At 41.2% G+C, this 27,215-nt stretch overlaps 1 protein-coding gene across 1 annotated transcript in view; it reads left to right on the top strand.

Annotated features, from left to right (window-relative positions):
- Nucleotides 1-6,165: 6,165 nt before the first annotated feature.
- The window catches only part of SLC20A2 (solute carrier family 20 member 2), a 122,614-nt gene continuing 101,564 nt past the window's right edge, over nt 6,166-27,215 (top strand). The window contains exon 1 of the mRNA XM_075352429.1: nt 6,166-6,267. The gene's annotated coding sequence lies outside the window, so the exon portion shown is untranslated. The remainder of the gene's footprint in view (nt 6,268-27,215) is intronic.

Raw genomic sequence — 27,215 nt, forward strand, 5'->3', positions numbered from 1 at the left:
CATTCTGAGCATTTGTCAGAATGGCCAGTCCGGGCCTTGATCCCATTTTTTTACACTTGTGGTACATGCCCTGTGTTCACAGCATTCCAGTTTTTCTCTATGATGGATTAGGTGGTGTTGTGTAAAAACTGTGTTCACAACCTATTTTTTCATACGTGACTACAAGGCAAGTACCTTATTTTGGGCATAAAAGACATTACAAGTTGGGAAAATGTAATACAGATCCCTATGTCAGCCCGAGTCTTATATATTAGAGGAATATGGCTCTGCACTAAATAATTTTCTGGCAAACGCTTGTTCATCTCTCTTTCTGACACTAGAAAAGTTTACTGCCAAATAAATAATTAGTATCCTTTCTGTGCTCTGTACCTGCTGCATTCAAGGGTTCTTACGTCTGTGAAGTTGGCACAGAACACTACACTTCCATAAAATAGTTCTTACTTTCACACTGCAAACTGAGGAAGAAGACATCATTCCATGTTTGACTTTACCCCATGTTGCTGTTGGAAACCAGGTCAAGGGACAACTGCGTAGAAGGGACTGGAGGAGATGAGTAATATACTTCTCCAGGAGTAGGAGGAAGAAATATTGCATGTAGCATTACAACTTTGTTATAGGGATTGGAATCTATCAACTGCAAAATTGGGAATCCATGGATATAGGACCTTCCTGGCTTTCACCCTTATACCCTATTAGTAGAATTACCAGGCTTCGCATGGGTCTATTTCATATAAGTGTTGCTTGTGAGTGTGGATAAAAAAATGTATTTGCTAATGATATGATGCCAACATAACTGAGTTGTTTGCTAATGATATGAAGTGAACATAATTGAGTTGTTATGCAAAGAAATTTTGCATCTTTCTTATAATGTCTTGAAAAAACTTCAACTAACATTTGCTTTTGTGTTCCATTTTTTGTAAATATGCAGAGAGCAGTAAGTAAATCAGTCACTTTGGAAAGTTTTACACTGGCCTTCAGCTATCAAGGACCAATGTGCCAAGTTTGAAGCAGACGAGTGAAGTGGTTTGTCCCTAAATTATTATTTTGTTATTCTTTTTTTGTAAATATAGAGGATGGAATATCTTAGAGAGCTAAAACCCCAGTGTAAAACCATCCACAGAGCCCGATTTATCTATATGCCAAATTTGGTGCTGATTGATCCAGTCCTTTGGCTGTAAATTTATATTTGCTTTTGTGTACCATTTTTTGGGGGTGAATATTTTTAGAACCCGTTGGTGTTACATTTTTTGGTGAATATCTTGAGAAGAGTTAGGTGGGCTTTGCACACTACGACATCGCAGGTGCGATGTCGGTGGGGTCAAATTGAAAATGACGCACTTACGGCATCGCATGCGACATCGTAGTGTGTAAAGCCTAGATGATACGATTAACGAGCGCAAAAGCGTCGTAATCGTATCATCGGTGCAGCGTCGGCGTAATCCATGATTACGCTGACGCGACAGTCCGATGTTGTTCCTCGCTCCAGCGGCAGCACACATCGCTGTGTGTGAAGCCGCAGGAGCGAGGAACATCTCCTACCGGCGTCACTGAGGCTTCCGTAGGATATGCGGAAGGAAGGAGATGGGCTTGATGTTTACATCCAACTCATCTCCGCCCCTCCGCTCCGATTGGCCGCCTGGCTATGACGCTATGTCATAGCGACACTATGTCGCTATGACGCCGCACGACCCGCCCCCTTAACAAGGAGGCGGGTCACCGGCCAGAGCGACGGTCGCAGGACAGGTGAGTCCATGTGAAGCTGCCGTAGCGATAATGTTCGCTACGGCAGCTATCACAAGGAAATCGCTCCTGCAACGGGGGCGGGGACTATCGCGCTCGGCATCGCAGCATCGGCCTGCGATGTCGCAGCATGCAAAGTGCCCCTTAGTTTTAAGAGAACAGAAACTGGTGTAAAATCTTTCAAAGTGCCTGATTTATGTAAATGGTAAATTTGGGCAGATTGGCCCAGTGGTTTGATGGGTAAATAAATATTTCTGTTGGTGTCCTATTTTTGGCAAATTTCTCAAAAACAGTAAGTTCTAGATAGCGAAAGCCCAGTGTAAAACATTAAAAAGCACTTGATTTACCTATATGACAAATTTGGAAGAGACTGGTCCCATTTTTTGGTTGGAAATTAATAACTGCTTTTGTTTTCCCTATTGTGAGATATGGTAGGTCTAAGAAAGCTTAGCCTTCCGAAGAGCCTTATTTACCTACTGGTATATGGCAAATTTGGGGAGCATTGGACCAATCGGTTGGCCGAAAATTTATGTTCCGTTTTTCTGTGAATATCTCAAGAACTATATTGTATTACATTTTTGGCAAATATATCAATAACTGTACATCTTATAGAGGTGAAATCTGATGTAAAACCTTCTGAGGTCTTGATTTACTTATGTGGCAAATTGGAGCAGATTGGTCCAGTTACTTGGCTGTAAATTAGTTTATTTGGTGAATATCTCTAGGACAGTAGGTCAAAGAGAAAGCTGAAAGCCAGTCTAAAATCTTCTGAAGTGCCTGGTCCAACTATCTGCCAAATTTGGGGCATATTAGTGCAATCATCTGTTCATAAATTAATGTTTGTGTTCCATTTTTTGGTGACTATCTCAAGAACTGTAGGCCCTAGAGATCTGAAATATAGCAAAAACCTTCCTGGCTTACCTGTGTGTTAAATTTGAGTCAGATTGGTCTATTCGCTTAGCTGTGCATAAAGGACACCAGACAACAGAAATTCATTGTCCCTGGGTTTCAGCTACAGAATAGCTGCTTGCCAGTGAACTGAGTTGAGGGAAAATAACAGTCATGTCAAAATCAGAAAAAAACATAAAGATAAAATCAGTATCAAATTGTAGTCATGGGCAGTCGGGTGAGAGTCCCGGAGGTTAGGCAATAACAACAAGCACATTGATAGGTTATGCAGTCCAAGGAGTAATCCAAACCGGCATCTGGTGGTTAATTAGAGGAACTATCAAAAACACAGTGGGATCAGAATACAAAAGCTCAATCCTATAATAATACACAGGGTAATATTCCATTTGAATAACTGCCAATGGCATTGACACATTGGGGAAGAGTTATATAAAAAGCCACAGCACAAGAGCAGTCTTGGGTAACTATATAACATTGAGTAAAGGAAAGATTCTTACAATGATATCCGAGAAAAATAGTTATACTACTCTATCCACTATGTAAAGTAAAATCTGTAGCAAGCATGTCTTGCATCATAATAATTGTACTTCAGACATCAAAGACTATTTTGGACTCTGATTTTAAAAGCAAAATGGGCAAATATTTACCCCAACTTGTACACTATCTAGGCCACTCACTGCCGCAACCTATTGGAACCCAAGTAATTCTAAGATCACACAACTGACATCAACCTATGTGGTATCTGAGCTTATTTTACTGCATGGGATATATCATGGCCAGAAAGGATAAATAAACCAGAAAAATGCAACACAAACAGCTATAGTTTGTAAAAACAATGTATGTATACTTTCCACTGCCCACTAACACTGAGACCGACAGCTTGTACAACATGCTAACACTGGATCCAATGGTTAGAGCATGTCATGACTAGAGATGAGCGAACCTTTGGAAGTTTGGTTCTCTGACAGCAGATGAACTGAACCTCCATTGGTCCAAACTTGGCCCGAGGAGGTTCCAAATCACTGATTGGCAGTTTGAGTCTTTACCCACATCCAGCCAGCCATAAGCAGATCACTTCGGGGAAGAATGGGCTGGCTTTTTCAAAATTTTTTGTTACAAACTGCATCTGATAACGCTATTACCCCCAGTAGGCGCTGTTCAAACACTGCAAGCAATTTGCACTGGGCTGAGCACCAAGAGTACCTAGGCACAGCACAGCTTGCACAAGTCTTTTTGCACGTAAAGCATCCGAACTTCGAACCCGAGCTCTGTTTTCTTAAGTTAGTGCTCGGTTTGAAAACCGAACCTCTGGTTCACTCATCTCTAGTGTTGACTTCATGAACGCCAGGAGTACTATACAACTTAGATCTCAATGACTTCTGTTTTAACATACTGCATCACAAATAGTTTGCCAAAATGGCCTCTCCCACTAAAAATAGATAGGATTAACTTCAACCAATTAAATACAGCTAGAAACAAGCTACTGCTTCTAATACTATCACTACGGGCCTTTGCAACTGCTGTAGATCACACAGCACGGCCTTGTCAATAAACTCAAATGCTGTAAAATATTTGGCTGTTGCCTTGACCTCTTGCCGAATTCTAATTTCCACACCTTCCAAAAATAAAAATAACATTGTCTTCACACTAGGGTGTCAAGGTTCTCACCTACAAGCAGAAGACACGCATATACGTTTTAGTAAGATTCGGATTCACATTTGTGATAAAAAAAACTACACAATGTAGATCCAGATCATCACATAGTGAACATGGGCTATGCCTAACTGGCTTATAATGGAAGCTGTCATACAGTGTCATAAGTTATATTCGGAAAACAAGTGCTGCATTTTGCACTGTATTTTCTGTGACATACAATGGGATCTAATAGATTCTCCAAATCACATGTGAATAAAACCTAGTATGTCCCTTAAATTTTTTGCCAGTTTGCATTCTTGAACTAATTGTCATTTTTCTACAAGCAAAATGTCTGCTATTTTTTATTTTAATTTCACTAATAAAAGGATTATTCCTACCTTTATGGCTATTGTAGTACACTACCTAAATAGAAGCACTTTTGCAATTAACTGCCTATTAAAATTTGCATTCTTAACATATTAACACTTGTCTTTTGTTTACAGCTATAACGCCCGCTGGTGGTGAGGTGGCGAGCGGAAGTTGACCCGGCTCATCCAGACATAGGAGGGGCTTGACTAAGCGCCTTCCGAGTAGACGCCGGGTGTCACTCCCAAGGCAGTGTCCGGAACTGTGACATTTGACCCCTGGGGCAAATGCAGCCGGTATGGCTGAGACAGACAGTATGGCAGGACAGACTGGCAGAGTCATTAGTGCTGGATGGCGCATGCAGGTCCGCTGAGGCAGACTGGACAGACTGGTGAAGAAGGTACAGCAGGGAACAGGTGACAGGTACGAGTTAGTGGACATCCTGACATACAGCAGTGCATACTGCTACTCACAGGCTGTTATTACAGAAGCTCCCTGAATAGCGCTATTTTCAACCACATAATGCAGCAGTGACAAGTCTCTGAGTACCCTCATTTGCGCTACTACAACTGCATAATTCTTTAGTGTGAAAACTGCAGACTATAGCTGTTTACTTGCCAGCGTTCCCACAACTGCACATTTTAGAAGTGAGATATTTTACTGATGAAGGCCATGTTTGGGCCGCAACGTCTAACTACACTGAGCACTAAATAATAAAAAATAATTTTTCACTGGATCTAGGAGTGAGTTGTTTATATTTAACAATGTTGAATGGCCAGAACCCCTGCCGATCAGCTGTTCTTGGTAGTGATGGTGGTGGTAGAAGCCAGCCGGAAATCCTCAGTTCCGAAGCTGCCCTGTCTTATGACAGCAGCCACGGGCGGGTACTGCACACCTGCCTCCTATTAATTTGAATGGGAGGTGGATGTGCAGTACCCGGCCACTATCAGAAGACGGGGCAGCTCTGTAACTGAGTCTTTCTGGCTGCCTATTACAACTGTCGGCATAGAAAACAGCTGATTGGCGGCGGTGTGAGGTGTCGGACCCGGTCGATTACACATTAATGATCTATCCTAATGAAAGGCCATCAATGTAAAAGTAGTGGACATCCTCTTTAAGGTGGGCAACCAAAAATGTCCTAATAACAAAAGTACTGTTGTAAAAAACAAACTTGATAATTTTGCAGTTTTCTTTATTCATGTGTCAATGCAAGTTTTGTATAACCCCATGAAATGTCCAGATAAAGTAAATTTTTAGTAGTTAATTAGTTTAGCTGATTATAAATTACCCTACTATATTACCTATGCAGTGTCCAATTGCTTACTTTGTATACAGCTGCTTGTTTGTATTCCAGGTTTGGGAAATTATTATGCCCTTGATTGACAATAAAGAGTGTAGAGAAAGTTTTTTTTTTTCTTTCTGGGAGACAAGTTCACGAACGCTGTCGAAATGATCTGCCTACAGGTCCCACCCCCATACGATTATGTTATTTATGGTGCTCTTCTGGGATGCCTTAGGATGGAATTATAGCAGCTGCTTTAGAAGTGCAACCAGTAAGAACCAGTGTGTGACATTGCAGCCATCCCAGCAGCAGGCTCTCGCAAAAGTGGCATACAGGTAATCACATCAATTGTTTGTGCACTGACCCAACGCGGGATTTATCCTGGGCACCCATGGATTCTGCTAATACTCAACATTACATATGCTTTAGAAGGTATCGTCTGTTTCAATAGTAGGCTGAATCACAATACCTCTTCCACCGTACAACTTCTGTCGCTAGCATAAATAAGTGCAGAGCTTTTTGTGTTATGCAATGTTTATTCCTTTCCTTTTTAATCACAATCGGGCCATGACAATGTATTCTTACATCTCTGTACAAATAAGGACAGGATGTATTGGCAAGAGAAAGCTCGTCATAGCTTTAGTATTTGCCTAGATTATCTTTCAGCCTGTACATTTGTGTTCAGTTATCTTTATATAGCAAGAAATAAACATTTATACTGGCATATAACATGTCTTAAGACTGCTGTTAAGAAAGTCGACTGATTTATTTAAGAACCAATGTATAATTTCAATTTTGTTCTTAAAAATGGAGCAGTATCCTTGATCTCAGCTTAACAGGATGATACATCCTTTTTAGGCTATATTACCATGAGTGCTGATCTATTTCCGCTGCTTTAGCAGTTAGACCAAATTTCTATGTTAACCCAAACTCATTTTTATGAGCCCGTCAGTGACTCAAACAAAACTAAGAAATGAGCTCTGAATTTGAGAAATATATATATATATATAAATTAAATATATATACTTTTCCTTTTGGCTTGAACTATCCCAAGATGTTTGGCGCGAGATAACCAGCTTTAAAAAATGTTTATGCTACATTGAACTAGATGGACCTAGGTCTTTTTTCAACCTATGCATCTATGTATGTAAATTGTATCATGAGAAATTGGAGCTCTTATTGAAGTATGTGGAAAGGAAAAGATGGACACATTTTTAGTTACTTATTCGATTTTGACAACAGAGTTTGACTTAATCTTTATAAAGAAATCTTTATAAGGCTGCTTTCACATCAGCGTTTTTTTAACGTGGATTCTTTGCCGCAAAACCGGATTTTTTTTTAGAAATGCGTTGTCATTTGAATTGATTTTCAATGGAATCGTGGCAAGATGCGGTCACATACGGCTGCGTGTGTCATACACTGGATTCGTTGTTTTGCGGTCTCCCTCTCTTGTACCTGTGATCCGGTAAAATAATGTCCAGTGAATTGCGGATGTATGCAGTGCACTTTCAATGCACAGGATACGGTCAAATGCGGTTTGCTGAATTTTAACAACAGACAAAAAAACGCTGATGTGAAAGCAGCCTAAGAAATCCCTTTTAGCCAATAAAGTATGTACCTTTAACAACATTTACAGACACCCACTCTGAAGCGTAAGGTGCCTATGTCGGCACTATAGAAATAAAAATGATCATTATAATACAGTAAGTCATGTAAAATGAATCTAGAATAAATACTGTAAATAATTCCATCAGGTCTATAAATTCAGGCTGAGAACATCGCCCTAAACCTATTGGGTGACGGCACAAATACGGTAGCTGTATGCCCTCACTGCATAGAGCAAGCTCGGGAACTATGCCCAATCTGTGACGCACGAGCGCCCGCTCTAACATAGCCGACTCTAGTGACTGATTGATCTAATGGCAGCAGGTTAACCCCCTGAATGCCACTGTCAAACGTGAGAGTGACCTTTTAAACTCTTCTGATGCAGTGTCTGCAACATAACTCTGAGATTGGCAATTTCTCAATACACTGCGATACTGTAGTATTGCTGTGTATTGAACAAGGGATCAGAAGCTCAAGTCCCCTTAGGAAATTAATAAAAACGGTCTTAAAAATTACAGAATATTTTTAAGAGTATAAAAAGAAACAGTAATATATACATTTAAATCACCCCCTCTTTTCCTTAAATGCAAATCGAAAAATGTAAAAAAGTTTAAAACGTTAACATATTTAGTATTTTTGTGACTGTAATTGCCTATACTAATAAAATAGAACAATATTTGTCCTATAAGTTGAATGCCAAAATGAAAAAAACTAAATAATAATAATTAAATTAAAATGTCAGAATTGTCTTTTTTGGTCATTAAATCTGCCTAAAAAATATTCTGTTTTTTGGTCTGTTTTTTTTTATAGAGTTCAGAATTTGTTTTAACAACTACTATGTTTGGTATTGTTATAATTTTACTGACCAGAAGGATAAGGTTGTCATGTCATTTTTACTGCAAAATTAGCTGGTAAAAGCGGAGCCCAATATGTTTCATCATTTCACTTGTTTCCCATTTTTCGGTATATGTCATTCAAAACTACAACTCAACCCACAAAAAATGTCCCCATATGACTTTGTTGATGGAAAATATAAAAAATATATGACTCTTGATAGAAAAAAGGGAAAACCCAAATTGCAAAAAAACCTAAAAATCGTACAGTTCTTGAAGCTTTAATCTACCCTTAAAATGCCCCACCCCCTTACATCCTCAACTGTATATAAATGACATTGAATCTTTACCCTTCCTTAATAATGTTTTGTTATAGTTAATCAACAGTTAAAAAATTTAAAAATAACTACGGTATGATATATAAAAAATAAAATTACTAGAATTGAGAAATGTAAATATTCTAATTTGAAAAAGCAGAAAAACTTCAAATGTTGTCTTTTTTAACCTATCAGCAGGCACAGCATGTTTCATGCCTGGTTCTGCTGATCTTCAGGTTTTGCAGGACTCCCTGTGAACTTATTATTAGAACGCTTCAGCTTACAAATAGAGCAATGATTATGTATTAGGGTAGTATTGCCCAACCTGGGGTAGCTGAAGCTGGTTAGACGTGCCCCAGAAAACAACAAAAACTAATAAGACTGCGATAGGCATGGGAGTAGAAAAATATGTTATACCATGTTGCACATGGAGCTTTTCAAGGAGTTTTTGGAACAGAAACTCTTGCAATCTCAAAACTGCTTAAACATTTTGAGTTTCCGCTCAGTTTCTGCTCAAATGCTCCATATGCTCATAGCCATAATTAGACTTTTTATCAGTGAATTCCTGTCTACTGAATATATATATATATATATATATATACATATATATATATATATATATATATATATATATATATATATATATATATGTAGTACAGACCAAAAGTTTAGGCACACCTTCTCATTCAAAGAGTTTTCTTTATTTTCATGACTCTGAGAATTGTAGATTCACATTGAAGGCATCAAAACTATGAATTAAACCGTGTGGAATGAAATACTTAACAAAAAAGTGTGAAACTACTGAAAATATGTCTTATATTCTAGGTTCTTCAAAGTAGTCAGCTTTTTGCTTTGATTACTGCTTTGCACACTCTTGGCATTCTCTTGATGAGCTTCAAGAGGTAGTCACCGGAAATGGTTTTCACTTCACAGGTGTGCCCTGTTAGGTTTAATAAGTGGGAATTCTTGCCTTATAAATGGGGTAGGGACCATCAGTTGTGTTGTGCAGAAGTCTGGTGGATACACAACTAGTAGTCCTACTGAATAGACTGTTAGAATTTGTATTATGGCAAGAAAAAAGCAGCTAAGCAAAGAAAAACGAGTGGCCATCATTACTTTAAGAAATGAACGTCAGTCAGTTCGAAAAATTGGGAAAACTTTGAAAGTGTCCCCAAGTGCAGTGGCAAAGACCATCAAACGCTACAAAGAAACTGGCTCACATGAGGACCGCCCCAGGAAAGGAAAACCTCTGCTGCGAATGATAAGTTTATCCGAGTCACCAGCCTCAGAAATTGTAGGTTAACAGCAGCTCAGATTAGAGACCAGGTCAATGCCACACAGAGATCTAGCAGCAGACACATCTCTAGAACAACTGTTAAAAGGAGACTTTGTGCAGCTGGCTTTCATGGTAAAATAGCTGCTAGGAAACCACTGCTAAGGACAGGCAACAAGCAGAAGAGACTTGTTTGGGCTAAAGAACACAAGGAATGGACATTATACCAGTGGAAATCTGTGCTTTGGTCTGATGAGTCCAAATTTGAGATCTCTAGATCCAACCACCGTGTCTTTGTGCGACGCAGAAAAGGTGAACGGATGGACTCACATGCCTGGTTCCCACCGTGAAGCATGGAGGAAGAGGTGTGATGGTGTGGGGTTGCTTTGCTGGTAACACTGTTGGGGATTTATTCAAAATTGAAGGCATACTGAACCAGCATGGCTACCACAGCATCTTGCAGCGGCATGCTATTCCATCCGGTTTGCGTTTAGTTGGACCATCATTTATTTTTCAACAACAGAACAATGACCCCAAACACACCTCCAGGCTGTGTAAGGGCTATTTGACCTGGCCTCCACAGTCACCAGACCTGAACCCAATCGAGATGGTTTGGGGTGAGCTGAACCGCAGAGTGAAGGCAAAAGGGCCAACAAGTGTTAAGCATCTCTGGGAACTCCTTCAAGGCTGTTGGAAAATCATTTCCGGTGACTACCTCTTGAAGCTCATCAAGAGAATGCCAAGAGTGTGCAAAGCAGTAATCAAAGAAAAAGATGGCTACTTTGAAGAACCTAGAATATAAGACTTATTTCCAGTTGTTTCACACTTTTTTGTTAAGTATTTCATTCCACATGTGCTAATTCATAGTTTTGATGCCTTCAATGTGAATCTAAAATTTTCAGAGTCATGAAAATGAAGAAAACTCTTTGAATGAGGTGTGTCCAAACTTTTGATCTGTAATATATGTATATATATATATATGTATATATATATATATACTGTACGTGTGTGTGTGTGTGTGTGTGTGTGTGTGTGTGTGTAGAGCATTGTAACACAAGAATATTATATTATACAACTTTGCTCATTTAAAAAACCATTCCCATTAAGTTTTGTATGCAGTAAATCTGTGTATATATGCATATAATATAGTGTAAGTATATTAGTATACTTGCCTACTGCTGCTCTCTCTGGTATTCAGCGCTGCTCTTCTCCTCTACTCAGTGACGTCTCCGCAATTGAGACTATCCAGAACACGCTATGCTCTATGTGTGAGCTGGAAGTTTCTTTTACAATGTAAGGCTATGAGAACTTGTCCACTCCTTACACTCCATAGGATTACTTGTAAAAGTCACTTCTGGATCACGCAGAGCACAGTGTGATCCGGAGAGTCTTCTCAGGGGTGATGTCACTGAGAAGAGGAGCAGAACAGTGTTGGTTACAGGAGAAAGCAGCAGGAGATGAGTATATTAATACAGTCACATTACATTACATGCATACATATATACATTTAATGAATAAAAAACTTAGTGGAAATGCTTTTGTCATGAGTGTGTCGAGCTGTGGGTAGACCTTTGGTGAGTCTGGGACCAGAAACTCACAATTCCTTATTATGCGCAGGTCTACAACTTGTATATAAGTGAATCTATTTCGTTTAGTGCTGTAGGGGTTAAGGACTCTATCCTATCTGGCTGTTCTTTGTAGCCTTAATCTCAGGTGCAGTTCTTTTGTGACTACACCTATTCGCTATAAAAAGTCTCATGTGTTACCATCTGATGCCAGTTACAGATTCTCATTCTAGGCTTATCACTTTGGAAGGAGTCTGTCTTTGGAAGAAGCTGAGGAGTCATGACTATTGCAGTTGTGGTGTTTAACTGCATTGGAAGATTTTGGACTATTTTCCTTTCTATGTCCATTTTTCCTTTATCTGTCTCCCTTACCTTGTCTTGGATTATTGCAGTGGAGAAACTAGTGTTCTCACCAGCCTTCTCACCAGCCGGAGTGAGATGAGGGCAAGCAAGGTCCAGGCACGTGATGAAGACATAGGGAAGGACCGGTTTGGGGACGTTAGTAAGTGTAGAGTATAGACTAAAGTGAGGTGCAAGATATTTGGTATCGCCACGTTCAGAAATGCCCGATCTATCAAAATATAAAATTAATTAATCCGATCAGTAAATGGTGTATCGGCAAAAAAATTCAAAGCGCCTAAATTAAGATTTTTTTCGTTGCCACAAAGTTTACGCAAAATGCAATAAAAGGCGCTAAAAAATGTAGAATCTGCGCAAAAGTGGTACCATTAAAAATGTCAGCTTCATACGCAAAAAATAAGCCATCACTGAGCCATAAATCCTGAAACATGAGAACTTGAGTTTCGGAAAATGGCGCAAAAAGTGCACCACTTTTTTTGGACAGACTTGTGAATTTTTTTTACTCCCTTAGATAAAAGGAAGCCTACAGTATACATATTTGGTATCTACAAACTCGTACCGACCTGAGACATCACACAAACACATCAGTTTTATCATATAGTGAACATGGTGAATAAAATATCCCAAAAACTATTGTGCGATCACACTTTTTTTGCAGTTTTTCTGCACTTGAAATTTTTTTGCTGTTTTCCAGTACACTATATGGTAAAACTTATGGCTTCATTTAAAAGTACAGCTCGTCCCGCAAAAAACAAGCCCTCATATGGCAAGATTGACGGAAAAATAAAAGAGTTACGGCTCTCAGAAGAAGGGAAGTAAAAAAACAAACAAACGGAAAATCATCCGGGGGTGAAGGGGTTACGGTTATATCTTATAGCTTTTCACGGTACTGAAGTAGCAACAAGGAGGGATAAAAAAAATTACCATGATTGTATTCATGTAAACCAATTACACTCAGTTAAAGCAAACACTTCTCTTTCCACATTATTACTCTCCTAATCAATATATTAACAGTCACATATTCTAGCTGTACTGTTGCTTTTCTAATCTGATTTTAAATCTGAAAATATACAGAACAGACACACCAGTGTGGGATCTGCTGTGATCATTTATAATCCTCATTATCTTGTCTGACAGTGCATAGTGTAATAAGACATCGTTTGGCTGAACATGTTTTGAAGAATACAAAAATTGTTTAAAAGAACTGAGTCCTCAGTAGTTGATACCTTTTAATGGCTAACTGAAAAGATGTTAATAATAGCAAGCTTTCGAGACTACTCAGGTCTCAGGCTCAGTATATTATAAAATCTGAAGAGTCACATATTTATACACAACAGGACATAGAATAGTGCAGTACCTGTGGCCAAACATATTTGTAACCCAGACCATAGAATCATGGACATGAAATTGCTGGTACTGAAATTAAATTTCAAATCCCAGAGAGACATAAGTCTATGGGAGTACAAACTTATGATGCCCTTTGACACATTCAGACCAGGAATGAATGTGTCACATGGATTTATGTCTTTTTACATCAATTAAGAGATGTGCTCCTCATACCATCAGGGGGCATCACAGCCCGGACCAGACCCCAATCCAAGGACAATAAAACTTTCACACTGCTTATCTACGAACTGCTGCAATATTTACGGCCACAACAGTTTGCCCCCTTGCCATAGTGATAGTTCTGCTTCACATAACTTGTCTTATTTACGGCCCCATTCTATGTCCTGTTGTGTATAAATATGTGACTCTTCAGATTTTATAATATACTGAGCCTGAGACCTGAGTAGTCTCGAAAACTTGCTATTATTACCATCTTTTAAGTTAGCCATTAAAAGGTATCAACCACTGAGGACTTCAGTTCTTTTAAACAATTTTTTTATCTCTACTAGCTAACACGGTACGAAGATATATTTACTTGAAGAATACAAAGAATACGCATAGAAGGACATTTTTCATAAATCTAACTTGTGTCTAGCTGTCAATCAACAATATGTAATACATGCAACTATCTAATATAGTCTATAGCAGGGCTTCCAAACTATGGCTCTGGAGCCACACGTGGCTCATGGGCCCATAATGTGTGGCTCGCAGCTGTCTGCCAGCTTGGTGCATTACCGCCGGGTATAAGAAACAGCTATGAAAAGCGGGTCTTTAGATGGTGACTTTTGTGAATAGCCCTACTAGGAAGAGCAAATCTGGATGCTCATAAACTGACTTTACGGCAGAGAGATAAATTAAGCATAGTAATTTGGAGATAGTATGATACTGCCAGTAGGAGGAGGTGCTTGAAGCTAGAAATTATACTGTGATGGGAATGCTTGATGCGCAAATACTGAGTGGAGGGAAAGCTGGGAACCAGCTTATTGTACATATACTGCCTCACTGTGATTTCTGGTGGAAAGCTTCGACTTGTTATTATATTGGTAATGGATGCTTTACGTGTTGCTAGTTTAAGAGGGCAAAACAGGATGTGACTATGGTGAGGTAGGGGGTGAGGAGGTGGCTCTAGAACCTCTTTTAGAGCTGAATGGGGCTCTTCAATTAAGAAAGGTTGAGTACCACAGTACTATAACATACTGCAATCTGTTTATTAGTCTAATTAATTGTTTGTCAGACAGCTATCCCTGCAGGACCCCCCTCCACACCCAAACCAGAGGCATGTTCAAATCGGCTTAGCATGAACCTACTCTGAATGTGAGGAGGAAAGTAAGTACCTGGCTTACATTTCTGGTGACCATATATCTCTTCTTAGAGACGTCTACTTTCAGTTGAAATTTGGAAAACCATCGCAAACAAAATTGAAGGTTTTGCCCATATTATTCAAATGAGCATGGCTATCTTTTCCCCTGTAAACTGATTGGGTGCAGCACATACATGACATAACAATCTCACGGGAGTACTGGAGCCAACTCTGCTGGAATGGGACTGTGACACTCAGTCACTACTCATGGGTGTAGTGGTGAGGCTGCGTAGTCAAGTGGTGTGGGGTCAGATACCAGGAGGGCTCATAATAACGAAATGGGTAAGACAAAGCTATAGTCAGGTCATGGTCCGAGGTCAGAATTCCAGGAAAGTAGTGGATAAAGAAAAATGGGCTAGGCAAGCGGGAAGTCAAAAGACAGGTCAAAAGTCAGCCAACAACTGATCAGAGACTGAGCACAAGAACAAGGCAAGCAAACACCACCAAGCTTAAGCTACAGCTGGCAGTTATCTGACCACTGCCAGCCAGCTATATAGCCAGGTAAACACCATAAAGGGTGACACCTGGAGAAAGCCAGCAGCCCCATCCTGTGATAAGCCTACAAGGAAATCCTTAATTTTCATGGGAATGGCCCAGCCTGCTCCAGTCCCAAATTGAGCAGCTCTGCTGTCACTCAGAATCTTGACAGCCCAGACTATCCCTGCCATCTATTGGGCAGCTGAGTTGTCACTCACAGTGCCCTTGTTACACAGTAGTGAATGGCTGATTCGTGACAGTAACCAGTGGGTATCAGTTTTTTTTATTTTACTTGGGGGATTCGGGCATTTAAGAAAGGTTTGTTCAATTACTGGTTTGATATAAATGAAGCTTAGTCAAGTTTTTCAACTTTCTGATATATATTTCAGCTCCACAAAACTTTTACTCATTTTTTATTCTTTTGCTGACGGGGACTCATAACTCTGTCTCATCCAGAGGCTGAAAAAACTTGTTAGTCCTGCTCTCAGCTGAGAGTTAAATCTAGCTGTATTCAATCTAGGCAATGATCCTTAGGCAGAATTTACACATTTGTGTGCCATGGTCCAAGTACAGACCATTATGCACAAAAAAGGCTGCAAGTCTCGTCCCAAACTCGACAGCTTCATAGGCATATATGATACAGTCGAGTTTGGGTCAAGAGTCTGTGCGCGATGGTCCAACTTGGTCATTTGAGCTATGTAAGTTAAAACTGGATATGTGGATCAGCAGCAGATTTATTGCTCAGCTAGTTTGCTACAATGCTTTAATTTGCAATGTATGGTGTTTAGCTTACAGAGCATTACATCACATTGGATAAATTATACTCAGATCTCCACTAAGAGCAGAACTAGCTATGCATCTGTTTCCAGACTCTCAATGTAAACTAAAATTCAAACACAAATTATATTAGAAAGTTGTATATATCAACTAAGCACCAAGTATCACACACCTGTCTTATTCATTAGGGATCAAATTACATCCTTTGTTTAAGTCTAATGAGAGGGGTAAGCAGCAGGAGGGAGAAAGAGGTAAAGAACATAAAAAGGAATGGCTGCTGTCATAAAAGCCATATGATGGCTTCATGTACACATGTAGGAGTGGACTGCGACCTGCACTCACCTAAAGATGTCATTGCTTTTATGGGAATGTGTATATATGTGTTTAGTTGTAGTAATATGTTTAAATTCCCTGTGTGTGTATCTATGAGCACAGTGCTATCAGCCGCCATTAGATGTTACCTGTGCCGCCCCAGCAGCGGATCGAACCACTTGGATCTGGGGGTAGTGTCCGTTCATGGCTCGAAGGTCTCCGGACCTGGAGGCTTAGGGGCCCTCTCAAATGTGAAGGGGGTATTTACAGGGGATTTGGTGTAGTTCGTGACGCCACCCGTGGTGTGCTGTAATTGGGAGTACCGCCGCTGCCAATGGGAGCACCCGGGGTGATGGAGTGGCGCAGCTAGGTGACGTTGCCCTCTAAGGGTAGTGGTAGGCCCCGGGACTCTGGATGGTGACGCGAGGACACAGTTCAGGGGTCAGTCGGGTACTCACTCAGCAATGAAGCAGACGCTGAAAACAGGGTAAACAAAGTCTCTGAATGCCGCTGCCTCTCAAGGGGAGCTCGTCCGGGTCCAGCACTGCTGGTGGTCTGTAACCTGCACTACATTTTAGAGTATCCGTTGTGGTCCGGTAGCTTGGAGCTATCTGGGCCAAGCTCCCCACTGTGGCTAAGTGGAGGAGCCTGCTCTCAGGACTCACGCTTGGAATTTAAGTGGGCTGCTAGCTTGGAAAGCCCTATCCCCCTCATTGCGCTAGTCCCCCGATTCTGTAGCTAGTGGGAACAGTCCATAAAGGCCCGTTGTCCTCAGGTTAATTGCCGAGTTGTCTGAAGCTTCTCCCCAACCTAGGGTCCGCGTACCCCGTTGTGCCTTCAGTCCCGGACCGATGATAGGACCTGGCTGCTGACTGTCCTTCTCGACAGGTCCCAGGCACCTAGCCTCAATCCCCTGCAACCGGGGGTCCGACTCCTCTGGGTCCAGACCACCATCTGCAACCTAGTTTTCCTCTCCCCTGGGAGCTCCAACTCCCAGTTTCATCAGAGCTCCTCAGAGCTCGAGGGCTACCACTCAACTGACTGACCTTGACACCTCCCACCTCCCTGTCTGACCCCCTAGGTGCGCGGCCCTATTCCTGCTTCAGGATAGATACCCAGAACCATGAGGGGTTGAATACTGCATGGTTAGGATAGGTTGTGCAGTACCCTGTGATGACCTGAATAGTCCAGGGGCGTCACATTACCAGTCCTGGGTTCCCTAGTTGGAAAGGTATGCTTAGACCTCATGTATAGTTACAGGGCTGAGAGAGTTAACTGGAGAAGCCGGCCCAAAGTGAAGGGCAGTGTTGAGAGTTTTCCTGGGTGAGAGACAATAGAGTGTGTAGTATAAACCAAGAAAGAAGTAACAGACAAGATGAAGTAAAGGTGAGTGGGACCGGATTGTAGCTTATGCTCCTGGGAGGCAATTTGAGGGACCAGAGAGTGACCCACCCACCATGCAGGCGAGTGTGAACAGTGCAGTGTCAGTGTTGACTGATGGCCACTGACATTGGGGAACAGACTCGAGGAGTTATCCCAAAAAAGTAGAATAGCTGTGCAGATTACACTAATCACAGCGACACACATTGACCCATGTGGTTGAATACCATAGGGACAGCTATGCACCAATCATCCCCATCCTCCTTGGTACCAAATGTGATCTTGTCTACAACCGTAATGCAGGAGACGGTCTGTACTAAGATGTCAGTGCCCTGTAAGAAATCAAAAGTGAAATCTGTTGCAATTGCACTGAAACGGTGTTTGAAACGTATTACAAGTAAAGTACGTGGAGTTTATAACTGTTTTGGGTTTGTCTTTAATAACTCTAAACATAGAACCGCATAGTCTGAGCTAGACAATGTACAGCTGGCTTGTGGCCAAGAAGTACCGCTGCGACAAGGTAAAATGTCCACAGTCCCCTCTTTGTCTGAAGGGTGCTGGGGTGCGGATGCAGAGCCCTTCACTCACACTACCGCCTCTGGCACCCTTACATACACAGGCCAGAACATCCTGATATGTTACCTGAAAGTGCAGTAACTCTCTAAAGGTCACTTACACTGACTATTATCATGAATGTGCGTTCTTAGGAAAGCTCGCTTCACTATAACCATTCAGTCTAAACAAGGTGCCGATCACTCACTGAACAACTAAAATGCTTGTCCTTCAGGAGAAATGATGATTTGCACAAAAGTTCATCATTCTTGGCAGCGCATGTTCCTGTGTAAAAAGGACTCGTTGCCAAAAACAAAGGCAGCTTATGCACACTGGCTGATTTATTACAGATTGTTCAGTGTGCATGTACAGCCTGTGTTAAAGGGGTGGTTCACTACTCACCATTAGTGACCACATCACTGTAAAACTCATACGGAAGGCTTTTGTCAAAATACCTTGTGTAGTACATTCTGCCTCTGATCGGTGCTATTGCGGTCCGCTTATCCCCATGAAGTGGCCCCCAAGCTCCGTGACCTCTGAGATCCAGGGATGTCACGTCAACTTCTAGTTGACCCGACATCACCGAGGCAGGCCCTATTCTCTCTGAGTGACTGGGCTGTGGGTGGCGTTTCACCGCTCGTCACAGCCCAGCATCTCACACGCACTCTCCTTCGCTGCAGAGTGCTGCAACCAGGAGCAATGCTGGGCTATGACGAGTGGTGAAACTCCACCCACAGCCCAGTCACTCAGGGAGACTGGGGTCCACCTCAGTGATGTCGGGTCAACTGGAAGTTGACATGATATCACCAGATCTCAGAGGTCATGGAGCCCAGGGATCACTTGAAAAGCTGTTTAAAACTTACACGTCGCTCTGTTACATTTTACAACCACTTGCCCAAAATAAATTCTTATTTGTGATCCCATGGTTTTAAAGGGAATCTCTCTATAGCATAATATATATATTGAGGAAAGTTGCGAGTTTCATCATAGATGTTGTGGTAGAGCCACTCTCTCGGCAGTAGGGGATGGATGCAGGAACACCTCACGTGTCGATTTTCAGCTGGTTTATTAGCATCAGTCACAATCCATTGACTAAAAGACAGCACTACTTCCTCCCCTCCAGCACAGGAACATACAGAGCCAAACAGAAGACCATGAGTGTGTCTAGAGGCCTGGCTTTTAACTCTGGGACCACACCCCGAGGTGGAGATATGGTGAACAGCCATCCCACCCATCTCTTTAGCTGTCCACAACAAACCCGGCCCAGGTAATACAAATTAACCCTCTCAGCACCTAATGTGCTAGAGTACTACATCCGGGTTCACATCACTAATTGCAGCAGTCGCAGCGACACATATCTCCCTTCGTGCACATCACCAGTGATCACATCACAATGTCAAATGTAATATATATATATATATATATATATATATATATATATATATATATATACTGTATTTTATTGCTGTCATCTTAACTTTTCATACATACTGTATGTTCCTGAGAAAACAAAAAAAAAGGCACAAGCTTTAAAGCGCTCTAGTTATTAGGTGGAAGCAAGCTAAAAAAGATCAGCGTGACCTGACAATGTTTGGCTGATCAATAATTCAGTACTCATTAACCACTCTTTCTGTGAGTGCTGCAACAGTCATTTTAGCCTTTCACACACTAATTAAATAAAGTCCAAACTCTATGTACACTTTTTTCTTGGTAGAAAAATTTGATAGGAAAAGTATGAGAGTGGTATACTTGTCTTAATATAGGTTGTTAGTAAAGCTGAGGTCAAGAACATATTGCATTAAGAGTGCATTTGATAATAAAAGAGCATGTAACATTGCCAAACTTACTGTTGTCATACTTATATTTACAAAATAAGGTTATAGGAGGTTTCCAGAATTTCAAAAACTTTGGCTAGTGTCGAGGAATGTGGTCAGACATCATACACTCACTCGGTAAATACAGATGGTATTGATGACTTCTACTGCGGGGATGGTGTGCCGACCATGCAAGAGAAACTGTTGGAGCCGATCATAAGTTTCACCAATGGTGCTTGACTGTAGCTGGTCTGTACAAAATTTTTGCAAGATAAAACAATAAGACTGGCAGGACCAAGAGAGCTTAGGCGAAGGATTTCCTAAGTGAGCTTATGCTATTTGACAGATTTTCACACCACTAAGAAAGGAGAAGTACTTTTTAAATTCTATGGAGAAGGAAGTGGGAAAGTGCTACAGGCAGATGTAACGACAGTTACAATTCTCCATAGAACTTTATGAACACCAATTCTCTTCTATCTCAGTAATGAGAAAATCACTGAAGACAGATTTTAGCTGTGCACTGAAAATTCTGAGAATTAATCAGACCAGGAGGAGCAAGAAGTCTAAAGGCTCCGTTAAACGCAACGACATTGCTAACGAGATGTCGTTGGGGGTCACGTAATTCGTGACGCACATCCAGCCTCGTTAGCGACGTCGTTGAGTTTGACACGTACGAGCGACCGCTAATGATGCAAAATACTTACCAAATCGTTGATTGTTGGCACGTCGTCCATTTCCAAAATATGGTTGCTGCTTTTGGATGCAGGTTGTTGGTCGTTCCTGAGGCAGCACACATTGCTACGTGTGACACCCCGGGAATGACGAACAACACCGTACCTGCGTCCTCCGGCAACAAGGTGGGTGTGACTTTCATGCGGCTGCTCTCCGTCCCTCCGCTTCTATTGGACGCCTGCCGTGTGACGTCACTGTGACGCCGCACGAACCGCCCCCTAAGAAAAGAGGCTGTTCGCCGGCCACAGCGACGTCACTAGGAAGGTAAGAATGTGTGACGAGTACTAGCGATATTGTGCACCATGGGCAGCGATTTGCCCGTGACGCACAAACGACGGGGGCAGGTGCTTTCACGAGCGACATCGCTAGCAATGTCGCTGCGTGTAAAGCGCCCTTAAGAAGATTTGTTTAATAAGAAATGTTATAAAGTTTCCTATTTTCACGAGTAATGTCGATTTATGGGAAAACAATTTAAAATCACAGTGTTTAAAAAATCTTAATCTTCTTTATTTTATGTTTAAATAAATGTAATCAAGGTTTTATTTGCATATTACTTCCAGATTGTTTACATCTTAACATAAAGTGGAGATCAAAATTAGAGAGTAACACACAATTTCCTAAATGTTAGACCAGAGTCACACACAGACTCACAGGTCTGCATTGCATCACCCGGCATGCTCGCCGGACATGAGCGTCTCAGCTGCATAGAAATGCAAATGAAAATTAGAGAACAATTTCAGATACCTGTATGTTATTGGTGTTATTCTGACACCTGGTTAGAATTTCCTTAATTATCTGACAAACCCTATTTAACTGCCAGTCTAACTTTTTAGTTTGCCCTGACTTTGCAAAAATGGTGTGCTGGTCCAAACTGACTGACACCCTCCGGCAGCAGATTGTAAAGATGAAGGCCAAAGGGGTGATCATATCAGCCTTAGCAAGAGAAGTTGGTCGTTTCAAGTCTGTGATTTCGAGAATATTGATTCTTTACAACATCACAAACTCTTGCAAGACCCCCAAGAAGGCACATCACCCTCGCAAGGGAGGACAGGATAATGTGCAGAATCTCAATGGGTAATTGTTTCAACACTGCAGCTGGAATTGCTCGCCAGTTTATCACTGAACAGGGTATGGATATATCTCGTCATTGAGTGTCACAATGTTTAAGAGCATTTGGACAGAAAGCCCACTCTGCAGTGACCAAACCTCTCATTAGCAGAAATAATCAAAAGGCTAGACTCACTTTTAGTGAGAAACATGTTGTGTGGACAAAGGAGAAGTGGTCCACAGTTCATTTTAGTGATGAAAATAAGTTTAATTTATTTGGGTCTGATAGGAAACATTGGGAAAGACTGAACCCAAAGTGTGTCAAGAAGTCAGTGAAAGGTGGTGGAGGAAGTGTCATGGTTTGGAGAATGTTTTCTGCAGCAGGAGTTGGACCTCTCATACAGCTGCATAGCAAAGTGAATACAAGTGTGTATCAGAACCTTCTTCAACAACAAGTGTTTCCTTATGTGGGCGTCACACGAGACGATCTATCGTGCGATATGTCGTCAGGGTCATGGTTTTCTTGATGCACATCCGGCATCGTTTGCGACGTCGTTGCGTGTGACACCTCCGAGCGACTCTGAACGATCTGAAATCGGATGAAAATTGTGTATCGTTGACACGTCGGTCATTTTTAAAAAATTGCTTGCTTTGGAGTTTGCAGACGACATATTGCTCTGTGTGACACCCTGCCAATGACCAACAACGTTGTTTGGCCATCCGTCATCAGCAACCCGGGCGTGTCTGCTGTACGAATTGTACACGCCTCCCCTGCTGTGATAGGTGTTCGCAAATGCATCCTTTTATATCACACACAACCAATCAAGAAACGTATTACATACACACTATTGACAAGTTTAAACCTTTTGGGCGTGTAGAGGGAGAGGCCAGGACACGGTGGGGTGTATGCAGAGAACAAAGATACGCCTATGTCGCAGCCGAAATTGTTTTAAGGAATGCTGTGTAACGGGGTTTGCACAACCCGCAGGATCAAACAATATATCGCCCATCGCTGTTGTGTCGTGGGTGAGATGTATACGTGTGACGCCTAGTAAACAACCTATGTTCGATCTTGGCAAATCGTATCAACAATATGGGTGTGCCGCATTGTTTTAAAGATCGCACGATAGATCGTCTCGTGTGACGCCCGCATTACTTATGTTCAATGCTCAATCTGCCAGCAATTTTCATTCAGGACAATGGCCCCTGTCACATAGCAAAATGGGTAAAGCAGTTCCTTGAAACAGAAAACATTGAAACAATGCAATGGCCAGCACAGAGTCTTGATCTAAACCCAATAGAAAACCTCTGGAAAATCCTTGGTGACAAAGTTATGGCAAAAAAAATCCACAACAGTCAAAGAATTGTGGGAGAGACTGGAAAAAGAGTGGACCAAAATCACACCAGGGCCGTGTGAGAGACTAGTAGTCTTCTGTTGCCACAAATGTGCTGAAATAATTTAAATCAAAGGCCTGTACATTTCCTACTGATTGATGTCTGTTGTTACCTTCAGAAAATTTAGTTATAATCTTTCTCTGTACTATAGCCATTGTTGTTCTTTAATTATGATCATCACGTTTTGTGCAGAATAAAGGTTTTATGTTGATAAACTTTGGATCTTTTGTAAAACACTGTTCTAGTGGCATGGTGTACCCCTTATAAAAGAACCTTCAAATGTTGATCAATGTGGATTACATTATTTCTGAAAAAACAAAGTGATCATACATTGTTCTCTAATTTTGATCTTCAATGTATAATGGAGGTTTATCCCTTCTTTTTTATACACTGATAAATAGTAATTTATGTTCAATATAAATAATACAAGTTCAGTAAAATTTGCATTTTGAAAATATATTTACAGTATGTTCTATTCTGTTGCAAGTTTTATCAGATTTTTATGTATTTGCACATCCATGTCAATTTTTACAACAGGGAAAAATAAAACATTTTTATCCATTTGACAACTATGTTGCATCGATTTTTTTCTCATCCGTTTTTTAAAACTAAGGTGGACTTGGAATGTTCTATGTTTCATCCGTTTTATACAGATCTTCATACTTTAAAAGCCTTAAGGCTACTTTACACACTGCGATATCGGTCCCGATATCGCTAGTGAGGGTACCCGCCACCATCTGTTGCGCGACACGGGCAAATCGCTGCCCGTGCCGCACAACATCGCGCAGACCCGTCACACATACTTACCTGCCCGGCGACGTCGCTGTGACTGGCGAACCGCCTCCTTTCTAAGGGGGCGGTCCGTGCGGCGTCACAGCGACGTCACTGAGCGGCCACCCAATAGCAGCGGAGGGGCGGAGCTGAGCGGGACGTAACATCCCACCCACCTCCTTCGTTCCGCATTGCGGCCGGGAGGCAGGTAAGGCGAGCTTCCTCGTTCCTGCGGCGTCACACGGAGCGATGTGTGCTGCCGCAGGAGCGACGAACTACATCGTTACTGCTGCAGTAACGATAATCGAGAATGGACCCCCATGTCACCGATGAGCGATTTTGCACATTTTTGCAACGATGCAAAATTGTTCATCGGTGTCACACGCAGCAACATCGCTAATGCGGCCGGATGTGCGTCACAAATTCCGTGACCCCAACGACTCCGCATTAGCGATGTCGCAGCGTGTAAAGCCCCCTTTAGCAGCACAAGTTTAAAGCGTTGTCTAGTCTACTGGTAAATATGATTTATCTTCTGATAAATTTTGATAGTCTGCAGCTACTATTGCTTACTTCTGAGTCCTGTGATATTGGAGTGTAGTCAATATAATCCAGGGAGATGCCAGTGAAATGTGGTCTATTACCCTAGTTTTTTATGAAGAAGAATTCACTGCACACTCAGATATACACTACTCACAAGAAGTTAGGGATATTTGGCTTTAGAGTGCAATTTATAGAAAATGTAAAACGTTCATACTACAGTGATATTTAATCTTGATAGAAGGTAGAAGTATGCAACAGTGATTTCCTAATCTCAAATAATTTATTGATCCAAAAAACAACAACAGTTGTGGGTGTATCCCCCAAAAATGTCAATGTCTCAATAACCTGTCATGTGGCCTTGGGCATCAATTACAGCTTGACAACAACATATCCTGCTGTTCAAAAGCTGAGTTATTGTCTGCTGAGACATTGCATCCAACTCTTCTTGAAGGGCATGCCTCAGGTCATTGAAGTTCTGAGGTACATAGTTATGAGCCTCTACATGGCAACTCAGCTGATCCATTGGTCTAGAGAAAATGCGGGCTACTCCATTTGAAGTGCCCCATTCTCCAGCAGACGTTCTCTAATGATGTGATCTTGATGAGCTGGAGCATTGTCGTCTATGAAGATGAAATTATACATGTGTTGCTTTTGCAGAGGCACAATAACTGACTTAATTACAGTAGGTAATTCAAGTAGTAGGGGCTTGTCACTGTACCATTCACAAAGTGTAGGGCAGTTCTGTATTGACTAGACACCTGCCCACACTGTAACACCACCAAAACCGAAGGCTCATCTTGTGACAACAGTAGCTGAAACATAGTACTGTAATGCGCAGACATGAGGAAAAGTAAAAGACCGCCTGCGCATGCACACTACAGTATTTTGATATCTAACTGTGTAGTGAACTTCTTTTTCATGATACTTCTGAGTCATAACAGCGTCGACTGTGTTGGCAATCAGGATTCACCAGTATTGCGATTCACATATATGGATGCCGACCAGATGTACTCTGCATCTCTCAATTCACTTCTGAACTTTCTGTGACTGGTATATCATGTTTGCAGCAAGTTGCGTGATTTAGTGTAAACATAATCATATTCAGAAGTGCATTATAGCAACTTTCTTTGCATAGTGACTTTGCTAAAGTTGCCATGTAACACAAGTCTCAGTATGTAACAGCGGTAATCGATTCTATATATATAAATATATATTCCAACTGAAAAATCACTGTTTTGCTTGATATAACAGAAATGTAATATATGTTTGCAAAACGTCTTTAACATATTTTTTGCAAATAGTTTATACTTGTTCTAAGGATAAACCGACAATCCAATGTGTTAAAGCTCAAAATACATATTTACAAGGTTCTGGGAGAGTGTCCTTTGAACAGATTAGATAAAACTGATGCTTTCTGGTGTCACATCAGCTCTATGTTCACAGATGGGAAAATAAAGCATTCAAAAAGAAGAACATTGTACCTACTGTGAAACATAGAGGAAGCTCGATTAGGTTTTGGGTCTCTTTTGCTGCATCTTGCACAAGGTGTCTTGAATCTATGCAGGTCACAGTGAATTCTAAAGACTATCAAGGCATTCTGGAGCGAAATGTACTGCCCAATGTCAGAAAGCTTTGTCTGAGTTGCAGGTCATCTGGCCTCCAACAAGATAAAGACCCAAAACACATAGCTATTACCATTCAAGAATAGCTAAGAACAAAGCATTGGGCTATTCTGAAGTTCCCTTCTATGAGCCCTGATCAAAATCCTATTGATTTTCTGTGGAAGGATCTCAAGTCTGGAGAATACAACAAACATAGAAGGAAAAGTCCCGCACCACCAAGCATTACCTGGGAAGGGTGTCACATGGGGGAGAAAAATCAGCTCAGGTACTCCATTGTCTCAGCTCAGAGGTGCTCATCAGATAAGAGAAAATATCCGATATATAGTCTGCAAAAGAGATCAGACCACATTCTCTGGTGTAAAGCAGAAAGTCTTCTTTATTCAAAAAAGGTGCATGATAAAAGGGCAGGAGATGAGCTAGGTGCATGCCCTCTCAAGGACGACGGCCGTTTTGCGTCTGATTATGCTTCAACGGGTCCATTGATGGACCCGTTAAAGTGTAATCAGAAGCGAAACAGCTGTCGTCCTTGAGGGCGCCTGCACCTTGCGCCTCTCCTGCCCTTTTATCATGGACCGTTTTTGAATAATGAAGACTTTCTGCTTTACATCAGAGAGTGCGGTCTGATCTCTCTTGCGGACTTTATCTAGTCTGGAGAATGTATCGTTCACACCTGAAACAGCTGGGGCAGTTTGTTCATGGGGAGTGTGCTATAAAAGCTGTGTGACAGGTGCACAAGTCTTATTAGGAGTTATAGAAATTGTTTGTTACAAAATATTAGGTTAAGGATCCCATAAATTTTGACCAGTCCATTTTCATTTGTTTTTGTCTGGTTTTCATTAGTTGATGGTCAATAAATTTAGACTGAAAATTCAATTTCAAGATACAGTATTTCAGTACCCATTGAGGGTTATTCTTAAGGTACCAACAGTTTTGTCCATGTGTGTATGTATTCTTTATTGTATTTTAAGTTACTGTGTGGTATAAATTTACACTGTACAATAATAATAGGACACAAGCACTTACTTTACCATTTCTATACAAATAATTTATTTGAAGGGCACCTATTATTTCAAGTGAATTTTCAGAATAAGATCCCCCTGCACTACCAGCTTTATCAGTCATTTGCTCCTTCCAGATACACTAATACAAGCAGCAGGATGTTATT

Source organism: Anomaloglossus baeobatrachus, chromosome 1, assembly GCF_048569485.1.
Source record: "Anomaloglossus baeobatrachus isolate aAnoBae1 chromosome 1, aAnoBae1.hap1, whole genome shotgun sequence".
Taxonomy (NCBI): Eukaryota; Metazoa; Chordata; class Amphibia; order Anura; family Aromobatidae; genus Anomaloglossus; species Anomaloglossus baeobatrachus.